General features: G+C 42.9%; 1 pseudogene; it reads left to right on the forward strand.

Moving 5' to 3' along the window:
- LOC123489603 overlaps positions 1-6,881 on the forward strand; it is a 38,664-nt pseudogene extending 31,783 nt beyond the window's left edge.
- Positions 6,882-11,794: the final 4,913 nt, after the last annotated feature.

Genomic DNA, 11,794 nt, shown 5'->3' on the forward strand with positions numbered 1-11,794 from the left:
TCTGTGTCTGTGTCTGTGTCTGTGTCTGTGTGTATTCCATTGTGTGTGTGTGTGTGTGTGTGTGTGTGTGTGTGTGTGTGTCTGTGTATGTGTGTATTCCATTGTGTGTGTGTGTGTGTGTGTGTGTGTGTATTCCATTGTGTATGTGTGTGTGTGTGTGTGTGTGTGTGTGTGTGTCTGTGTGTTTATTCCATTGTGTGTGTGTGTCTGTGTGTTTATTCCATTTGTGTGTGTGTGTGTGTGTCTGTGTCTGTGTGTATTCCATTGTGTGTGTGTGTGTGTGTGTGTGTGTGTGTCTGTGTCTGTGTGTATTCCATTGTGTGTGTGTGTGTGTGTGTGTGTGTCTGTGTGTATTCCATTGTGTGTGTGTGTGTGTGTGTCTGTGTCTGTGTGTATTCCATTGTGTGTCTGTGTGTGTGTGTGTGTGTCTGTGTGTGTGTGTGTGTGTGTGTGTGTCTGTGTGTATTCCATTGTGTGTGCTGTGTCTGTGTGTATGTCTGTGTCTGTGTGTATTCCATTGTGTGTGTGTGTGTGTGTGTGTGTGTGTGTGTGTATTCCATTGTGTGTGTGTGTGTGTGTGTGTATGTCTGTGTCTGTGTGTATTCCATTGTGTGTGTGTGTGTGTGTGTGTGTCTGTGTCTGTGTCTGTGTCTGTGTGTATTCCATTGTGTGTGTCTGTGTGTGTGTGTGTGTGTGTGTGTCTGTGTCTGTGTGTATTCATTGTGTGTGTGTGTGTGTGTCTGTCTGTGTCTGTGTGTATTCCATTGTGTGTGTTTGTGTGTGTCTGTGTGTATTCCATTGTGTGTGTCTGTCTGTGTCTGTGTGTATTCCATTGTGTGTGTGTGTGTGTGTGTGTGTGTCTGTGTCTGTGTGTATTCCATTGTGTGTCTGTGTGTGTGTGTGTGTGTGTGTGTGTGTGTGTGTGTCTGTGTGTATTCCATGGTGTGTCTGTGTGTGTGTGTGTGTGTGTGTGTGTGTGTGTGTGTGTGTGTGTCTGTGTGTATTCCATGGTGAGTGTCTGTGTGTGTGTGTGTGTGTGTGTGTGTTTCTGTGTGTATTCCATGGTGTGTGTGTGTGTGTGTGTGTGTCTGTGTGTATTCCATGGTGTGTGTGTGTGTGTGTGTGTGTGTGTCTGTGTGTATTCCATGGTGTGTGTGTGTGTGTGTGTGTGTGTGTGTGTCTGTGTGTCTGTGTGTATTCCATGGTGTGTGTGTGTGTGTGTCTGTGTGTATTCCATGGTGTGTGTGTGTGTGTGTCTGTGTGTATTCCATGGGTGTGTGTGTGTGTGTGTGTGTGTGTGTGTGTGTCTGTGTGTCTGTGTGTATTCCATGGTGTGTGTGTGTGTGTGTCTGTGTGTATTCCATGGTGTGTGTGTGTGTGTGTCTATGTGTATTCCATGGTGTGTGTGTGTGTGTGTGTCTGTGTGTATTCCATGGTGTGTGTTCTCCTCAGGATAACTGCCCTGGACACTAAGCAACCCTCGTCAGTTTGACTCGACAGAGATGGAGTTGGAGACCGCAGGATAACTGCCCCTTCATCCCCAACCCTTTACAGACTGATACAGACAGCAATGGAGAGGGAGAGCTGCAGTTTCGACATGGATGGAGACGGTGTGTGTGTGTGTGTGTGTGTGTGTGTGCAGGGTTGGGTAGGTTACTTTCTAAATGTTATCTGTTACTAGTTACCTGTCCAAAATTGTCATCAGTAACATAACTTTGGATGACCCAAACTCAGTAACGTAATGTAATTACTTCCAGTTACTGTTGGATGACTTTCCCGTTAACAGGCATTAGAAGAAGAGAAAAAAGGTTCCATCCAACTCATTTAGTGTGTCATCATAGTGGTCTCTGATTGGTGGTCATCATTTGGTGTGTCATCATAGTGGTCTCTGATTGGTGGTCATCATTTAGTGTGTCATTACAAAATTAAACTTGCGCCTTTTTTCAGTGCTGAATTGAATGTCGTTGAGAAAACAGAAAGGTGTCAATGTATTTTGTTGTTGTTGCAAAAATCCTTTCTGAATTTAAAAGTAACCATGTCGTTTTTCAAAAGTATCTGTAATCTGATTACAATAGACTGATATCGTAACTGATGACAGTTACAGTTTAATTTATATGCCCTAACCCATTCGTTCCCATGGTAGATCTCTGCCCTAACCCATTCGTTCCCATGGTAGACTCTCTGCCTAACCCATTCGTTCCCATGGTAGATCTCTCTGCCATAACCCATTCGTTCCCATGGTAGATCTCTCTGCCATAACCATTCCCTTCACATGGTAGACTCTCTGCCATAACCCATTCGCTCACATGGTAGATCTCTGCCCTAACCCATTCGTTCCCATGGTAGATCTCTCTGCCCTAACCCATTCGTTCCCATGGTAGATCTCTCTGCCCTAACCCATTCGTTCACATGGTAGATCTCTCTGCCCTAACCCATTCGTTCACATGGTAGATCTCTCTGCCATAACCCATTCCTTCACATGGTAGATCTCTCTGCCCCTAACCCATCTGTTCCCATGGTAGATCCTCTGCCATAACCCATTCCTTCACATGGTAGATTCTCTGCCCTAACCCATTCGTTCACATGGTAGATCTCTCTGCCCTTACCCATTCGTTCACATGGTAGATCTCTGCCCTAACCCATTCCCTTCACATGGTAGATCTCTCTGCCCCTAACCCATTCGCTCACATGGTAGATCTCTCTGCCCTAACCCATTCGTTCACATGGTAGATCTCTCTGCCCTAACCCATTCGTTCACATGGTAGATCTCTCTGCCCTAACCCATTCGTTCCCATGGTAGATCTCTCTGCCCTAACCCATTCGTTCACATGGTAGATCTCTCTGCCCTAACCCATTCGTTCCCCATGGTAGATCTCTCTGCCCTAACCCATTCGCTCCCATGGTAGATCTCTCTGCCCTAACCCATTCGTTCACATGGTAGATCTCTCTGCCCTAACCCATCTCGCTCCCATGGTAGATCTCTCTGCCCTAACCCATCCGCTCCCATGGTAGATCTGTCTGCCCCAACCCATTCGTTCACATGGTAGATCTCTCTGCCCTAACCCATTCGCTCACATGGTAGATCTCTGCCCTAACTATTCGTTCACATGGTAGACTCTCTGCCCTAACCCATTCGTCATGGTAGACTCTCTGCCCTAACCCATTCGTTCACATGGTAGATCTCTCTGCCCTAACCCATTCGTTCACATGGTAGATCTCTCTGCCCTAACCCATTCGTTCACATGGTAGATCTCTCTGCCCTAACCCATTCGTTCCCATGGTAGATCTCTGCCCTTAACCATTCGTTCCCATGGTAGATCTTTCTGCCCTAACCCATTCGTTCCCATGGTAGAGATCTCTCTGCCCTAACCCATCTGTCTCATGGTAGATTCTCTGCCCTAACCCATTCGCTCCCATGGTAGATCTCTGCCCTAACCCATTCGTTCCCATGGTAGATCTGTCTGCCCCTAACCCATTCGTTCACATGGTAGATCTCTCTGCCCTAACCCATTCGTTCCCATGGTAGATCTCTCTGCCCTAACCCATTCGCTCCCCATGGTAGATCTCTCTGCCCCTAACCCATCCGCTCACATGGTAGATCTCTCTGTGTGTCTGTGTGTGTAGAGATGCTGAATGAGCGTGATAATTGCCCCCTGCTGTATAACACTGAGCAGAGAGATACAGACCTGGACGGAGTGGGGGACCAATGTGACAACTGTCCTTTAGTACACAACCCGACACAGGTACACAACGTTGATGTGGTTTATGTCAGTGTTCGTGTTTACCTGTATGTTCGTGTTTACCTGTGTGTTCGTGTTTACCTGTGTGTGTGTTTACCTGTGTGTGTGTTTACCTGTGTGTTCGTGTTAACCTATGTGTATGTTTACCTGTGTGTGTGTGTTTACCTGTATGTGTGTGTTTACCTGTGTGTTCGTGTTTTACCTATGTGTATGTTTACCTGTGTGTGTGTGTTTACCTGTATGTGTGTGTTTACCTGTGTGTGTGTGTTTACCTGTGTGTTCGTGTTTACCTGTATGTTCGTGTTTACCTGTGTGTTCGTGTTTACCTGTGTGTGTGTTTACCTGTGTATTCGTGTTTACCTATGTGTATGTTTACCTTTGTGTGTGTGTTTACCTGTGTGTGTATGTTTACCTGTGTGTGTGTGTTTACCTGTGTGTTTGTGTTTACCTGTGTGTGTGTGTGTGTGTGGTACACAGCCAGAATGGTCTACAGTTTAAAACCAGCCAGTACGGCCTACAGTTTAAAACCAGCCAGTACGGTCTACAGTTTAAAACCAGCCAGTACGGTCTACAGTTTAAAACCAGCCAGTACGGCCTACAGTTTAAAAACCAGCCAGTACGGTCTACAGTTTAAAACCAGCCAGTACGGTCTACAGTTTTAAAACCAGCCAGTATGGTCTACAGTTTAAAAACCAGCCAGCATGGTCTACAGTTTAAAACCAGCCAGCACGGTCTACAGTTTAAAACCAGCCAGCACGCGTCTACGGTTTAAAACCAGCCAGCACGGTCTACAGTTTAAAACCAGCCAGTACGGTCTCACGGTTTAAAACCAGCCAGTACGGTCTACAGTTTAAAACCAGCCAGCACGGTCTACAGTTTAAAACCAGCCAGTACGGTCTACAGTTTAAACCAGCCAGCACGGTCTACAGTTTAAAACCAGCCAGCACGGTCTACAGTTTAAAACCAGCCAGTACGGTCTACAGTTTAAAACCAGCCAGTGCGGTCTACAGTTTTAAAACCAGCCAGTACGGTCTACAGTTTAAAAACCAGTCAGTACGGTCACAGTTTAAAACCAGCCAGTACGGTTTACAGTTTTAAAACCAGCCAGTACGGTCTACAGTTTAAAACCAACCAGTACGGTCTACAGTTTAAAACCAGCCAGTACGGTTTACAGTTTTAAAACCAGCCAGTACGGTCTACAGTTTAAAACCAGCCAGTACAGTTTACAGTTTAAAACCAGCCAGCACGGTCTACAGTTTAAACCAGCCAGCACGGTCTACAGTTTAAAACCAGCCAGCACGGTCTACAGTTTAAAACCAGCCAGCACGGTCTACAGTTTAAAACCAGCCAGTAACGGTCTACAGTTTAAAACCAGCCAGTACGGTTTACAGTTTAAAACCAGCCAGTACGGTCTACAGTTGAAAACCAGCCAGATGGCTCACATTTTAAAACCAGCCAGTACGGTTTACAGTTTAAAACCAGCCAGTACGGTCTACAGTTTAAAACCAACCAGTACGGTCTACAGTTTAAAACCAGCCAGTACGGTTTACAGTTTAAAACCAGCCAGTACGGTCTACAGTTTAAAACCAGAAAGCACAGTCTACAGTTTAAAACCAGCCAATACGGTTTACAGTTTAAAACCAGCCAGTATGGTCTACAGTTTAAAACCAGCCAGCACGGTCTACAGTTTAAAACCAGCCAGCACGGTCTAAGTTTAAAACCAGCCAGTACGGTCTACAGTTTAAAACCAGCCAGCATGGTCTACAGTTTAAAACCAACCAGTACGGTATACAGTTTTAAAACCAGCCAGTATTTTCTACAGTTTAAAAACCAGCCAGTATTTTCTACAGTTTAAAACCAGCCAGCACGGTCTACAGTTTAAAACCAGCCAGCATGGTCTACAGTTTAAAACCAGCCAGTACGGTTCACAGTTTAAAAACCAGCCAGTACGGTCTACAGTTTAAAAACCAGCCGAGTACGGTTACAGTTTAAAACCAGCCAGCACGGTCTACAGTTTAAAAATATACAGCACGGTCTACAGTTTAAAACCAGCCAGCACGGTCTACAGTTTAAAACCAGCCAGTACGGTCTACAGTTTAAAACCAGCCAGCACGGTCTACAGTTTAAAACCAGCCAGCACGGTCTACAGTTTAAAACCAGCCAGCATGGTCTACAGTTTAAAACCAGCCAGCATGGTCTACAGTTTAAAACCAGCCAGCATGGTCTACAGTTTAAAACCTGCAAGCACGGGTCTACAGTTTAAAACCTGCCAGCACGGTCTACAGTTTAAAACCAGCCAGTACGGTCTACAGTTTAAAAACCAGCCAGTATGGTCTACAGTTTAAAACCAGCCAGTACGGTCTACAGTTTAAAACCAGCCAGTACGGTCTACAGTTTAAAACCAGCCAGTACGGTCTACAGTTTAAAACCTGCCAGCACGGTATACAGTTTAAAACCAGCCAGTATGGTCTACAGTTTAAAACCAGCCAGTACGGTCTACAGTTTAAAACCAGCCAGTACGGTCTACAGTTTAAAACCAGCCAGTACGGCTACAGTTTAAAACCTGCCAGCACGGTATACAGTTTAAAACCAGCCAGTATGGTCTACAGTTTAAAACCAGCCAGCACGGTCTACAGTTTAAAACCAGCCAGCACGGTATACAGTTTTAAAACCTGCCAGCACGGTATACAGTTTAAAACCAGCCAGTACGGTCTCACAGTTTAAAACCAGCCAGTACGGTCTACAGTTTAAAACCAGCCAGTACGGTCTACAGTTTAAAACTAGCCAGCACGGTCTACAGTTCAGCTCAGTAATCTGAACAAAGTAATAGGGTCCTTGTTGGACTGCTGTAATGCTAACCAGGTGTTTGTGTGTGTGTGTGTGTGTGTGTGTGTGTGTGTGTGTGTGTGTGTGTGTGTAGAGTGATTCAGACAGTGATCTGATAGGTGATCGCTGTGATGATAATCAAGATATAGATGAGGACGGTCATCAGAACTCCCTCGACAACTGTCGACATTGCCAATAGCAACCAGGTTGACCATGACAGAGACGGCATTGGCGACGCTGCGACCATGACGAGACAACGATGGTATCCCTGACGACCGTGACAACTGCCGACTGGTGCGAACACTGACCAGATAGACGCATGACAGTCAGTACACACACACACACACACACATACACACACACACACACACACACACACACACACACACACATGCACACACACACACACCAGTCATCAGCGTTGGTGTTTAAAGTAAGCCCACATATCTGATTAGCAGAAAGCAATTGTTTTATTTTCTCTTTACCAGAACAATACTGGTCATTTTCATTGTTCATTTTCATATTTCAGATAGGCCTAGTTTGTGTGGGTTTATAATTCCATACCTCAGTGGTGATACTGGCTGTATGTCTACAGATAGCTGGAACATCTCACTACCTTCAATACTTATAGGATGAAGAAGTAACATATTCTGGTGAATTAATGATGATATTTGTGAGGAAGAAAAAGTCTGCAGACAGATCCTGCTTTCCATCCTGCGACCTCTGATGCATACTCTGACTGCAGAGACGTCACAATGTGACATGACATCCCTAGTTGATATAGACCGCGAACATTAATGACTTTCAGCAAAAAATAATTGAGTGAAACGCTGTCTATTTCTGTGTACTGTGTTCTGAAAATGCATCACCGCTATGGCTGTAATGACAGGCTACATTTGCGTAGCGATTGTGGCGTGTGTTCTCCCTGCTGCGTGCATGTGTGTGTGCGGGGTGCAAGCTTTCAAAACTCATTTTTGGGGGTCACAGGTCAAACAGTTTGAGAACCACTGAGCTGCCGAACAGATAGCTGATTTGCTGTACAGCTATAGGATCGGGTGCTGTGCAAATGTCAAATTGTAGGGAGAGAGGAATGCCATAAATAAATATAAAGCTCCAAAAGTTGTTTGGTGAACAATAATTTGTATTGTTTACTTTGCAAGCTCACCAGCAATGGGACATCAGCAACAATTACTAGTATAGACCTCCTGCTCTTATTACTAGCATAGACCTCCTGCTCTTATTACTAGCATAGACCTCCTGCTCTTATTACTAGCATAGACCTCCTGCTCTTATTACTAGCATAGACCTCCTGCTCTTATTACTAGCATAGACCTCCTGCTCTTATTACTAGCATAGACCTCAGCTCTTATTACTAGTATAGACCTCCTGCTCTTATTACTAGTATAGACCTCCTGCCTTTATTACTAGTATAGACCTCCTGCTCTTATTACTAGTATAGACCTCCTGCTCTTATTACTAGTATAGACCTCCTGCTCTTTTATTACTAGTATAGACCTCCTGGTCTTATTACTAGTATAGACCTCCTGCTCTTATTACTAGTATAGACCTCTGCTCTTATTACTAGTATAGACCTCCTGCTCTTATTACTAGTATAGACCTCCTGCTCTTATTACTAGTATAGACCTCCTGCTCTTATTACTAGTATAGACCTCCTGCTCTTATTACTAGTATAGACCTCCTGCTCTTATTACTAGCATAGACCTCCTGCTCTTATTACTAGTATAGACCTCCTGCTCTTATTACTAGCATAGACCTCCTGCTCTTATTACTAGTATAGACCTCCTGCTCTTATTACTAGTATAGACCTCCTGCTCTTATTACTAGTATAGACCTCTGCTCTTATTACTAGTATAGACCTCCTGCTCTTATTACTAGTATAGACCTCCTGCTCTTTATTACTAGTATAGACCTCCTGCTCTTATTACTAGTATAGACCTCCTGCTCTTATTACTAGTATAGACCTCCTGCTCTTTATTACTAGTATAGACCTCCTGCTCTTATTACTAGTATAGACCTCCTGCTCTTATTACTAGTATAGACCTCTGCTCTTATTACTAGCATAGACCTCCTGCTCTTATTACTAGTATAGACCTCGCTTATTACTAGTATAGACCTCCTGCTCTTATTACTAGCATAGACCTCCTGCTCTTATTACTAGTATAGACCTCCTGCTCTTATTACTAGTATAGACCCCTGCTCTTATTACTAGTATAGACCTCTGCTCTTTATTACTAGCATAGACCTCCTGCTCTTATTACTAGTATAGACCTCCTGCTCTTATTACTAGCATAGACCTCCTGCTCTTTATTACTAGCATAGACCTCCTGCTCTTTATTACTAGTATAGACCTCCTGCTCTTATTACTAGTATAGACCTCCTGCTCTTATTACTAGTATAGACCTCCTGCTCTTATTACTAGTATAGACCTCCTGCTCTTTATTACTAGTATAGACCTCCTGCTCTTATTACTAGTATAGACCTCCTGCTCTTATTACTAGTATAGACCTCCTGCTCTTATTACTAGTATAGACCTCCTGCTCTTATTACTAGTATAGACCTCCTGCTCTTATTACTAGTATAGACCCTCCTGCTCTTATTACTAGTATAGACCTCCTTTATTACTAGTATAGACCTCCTGCTCTTATTACTAGCATAGACCTCCTGCTCTTATTACTAGTATAGACCTCCAGCTCTTATTACTAGCATAGACCTCCTGCTCTTATTACTAGTATAGACCTCCTGCTCTTTATTACTAGCATAGACCTCCTGCTCTGTATTACTAGTATAGACCTCTGCTCTTATTACTAGTATAGACCTCTGCTCTTATTACTAGTATAGACCTCCAGCTCTTTATTACTAGTATAGACCTCCTGCTCTTATTACTAGCATAGACCTCCTGCTCTTATTACTAGTATAGACCTCCTGCTCTTATAACTAGCATAGACCTCCTGTTCTTATTACTAGTATAGACTCCTGCTCTTATTACTAGCATAGACCTCCTGCTCTTTATTACTAGTATAGACCTCCTGCTCTTATTACTAGCATAGACCCCTTCTCTTATTACTAGTATAGACCTCCTGGTCTTTATTACTAGTATAGACCTCCTGCTCTTTATTACTAGCATAGACCTCCTGCTCTTATTGCTAGTATAGACCTCCTGCTCTTATTACTAGCATAGACCTCCTGCTCTTTATTACTAGTTATAGACCTCCTGCTCTTATTACTAGTATAGACCTCCAGCTCTTATTACTAGCATAGACCTCCTGCTCTTTATTACTAGCATAGACCTCCTGCTCTTTTATTATAGTATAGACCCCTATATAGTATAGACTCCTCTTATTACTAGTATAGACCTCCTGCTCTTTATTACTAGTATAGACTCCTGGTCTTTATTAATAGTATAGACCCCGCTCTTACTACTAGTATAGACCTCCTGCTCTTATTACTAGTATAGACCTCCTGCTCTTATTACTAGCATAGACCTCCTGCTCTTATTACTAGTATAGACCTCCTGCTCTTTATTACTAGTATAGACCTCCTGCTCTTATTACTAGTATAGACCTCCAGCTCTTTATTACTAGTATAGACCTCCTGCTCTTATTACTAGCATAGACCTCCTGCTCTTTATTACTAGCATAGACCTGCTCTTTATACTAGTATAGACCTCCTGCTCTTATTATAGTATAGACTCTGCTCTTATTACTAGTATAGACCTCCTGGTCTTTATTACTAGTATAGACCTCCTGCTCTTTATTACTAGTATAGACCTCCTGCTCTTATTACTAGTATAGACCTCCTGCTCTTATTACTAGTAAGACCTCCGTCTATTACTAGTATAGACCTCCTGCTTAGTACTAATAGACCTCTGCTCTTATTACTAGATAGACCCCCCTGCTCTTATTACTAGTATAGACCTCCTGCTCTTATTACTAGTATAGACCCCCTGCTAACTAGTATAGACCTCCTGCTTATTAATAATAGACCTCCTGCCTTATTAAGTATAGACCTCCGCCTATTATAGTATAGACCCCGCTAACTAGAAGACCCTGTTATTATAGTATAGACTCCGCTCTTATTACTAGTATAGACCCTCCTGCTTTATTACTAGTATAGACCTCCTGCTTTATTAGTAGTATAGACCTCCTGCTCTTTATTACTAGTATAGACCCGCTTTTATTACTAGATAGACCTCCTGCTTATAAAAGACCTCTGCTCTTTATACTAGCATAGACCTCTTATTACTAGCATAGACCTCCTGCTTATTACTAGTATAGACCCTCCTGTTTATTACTAGTATAGACCCCTGCTCTTTATTACTAGTATAGACCTCCTGCTCTTTATTACTACGTATAGACCTCCTGCTCTTATTACTAGTATAGACCTCCCGCTCCTTATTACTAGTATAGACCTCCTGCCTCAATAATAGACCCTGCCTCCTATTACTAGCATAGACCTCCTGCTTTATTACTAGTATGAGACCTCCTGCTCTTATACTAGTATAGACCCCTGTCTATATAGATAGACCTCTGCTCTCATTACTAGTATAGACTCTGCTCTTTATTACTAGTATAGACCCTCCTTGCTCTTTTATTACTAGTATAGACCTCCTGCCCTATTACTAGTATAGACCTCCTGCTCTATTATAGTATAGACCCTGCTCTTTATTACTAAAGACCTCCTGCTTTATTACTAGTATAGACTCCTGCTCTAATAGTATAGACCCTGCTCTTTATTATAGTATAGACCTCCTGCTCTTATTACTAGTATAGACCTGCTGCTCTTATTACTAGCATAGACCTCCTGCCCTATTACTAGCATAGACCCCCTGCCTTTATTATAGTATAGACCTCTTTATTACTAATAGAACCTCTCTTATTACTAGTATAGACCGCTATTATAGTATAGACCTTTATTACTAGTATAGACTCTGCCTTATTACTAGTAAGACCCATACTAGTATAGACCGCTATTATTACTAGTATAGACGCCCTATTACTAGATAGACCCCCTGTTATAATAGTATAGACCTCCTGCTGTTATTACTAGTATAGACCTCCCAGTTATTACTAGTATAGACTCTCCTGCCCTTTATTACCTTAGATAGACCTCCTGGTCTTATTACTAGTATAGACTCTCTGTTTATTATAGTATAGACCTTTTATTACTATATAGACCTCTGCTCTTATTACTAGTATAGACCTCCTGCT

This window comes from Coregonus clupeaformis, unplaced genomic scaffold (assembly GCF_020615455.1).
Source record: "Coregonus clupeaformis isolate EN_2021a unplaced genomic scaffold, ASM2061545v1 scaf3052, whole genome shotgun sequence".
Lineage (NCBI taxonomy): Eukaryota > Metazoa > Chordata > Actinopteri > Salmoniformes > Salmonidae > Coregonus > Coregonus clupeaformis.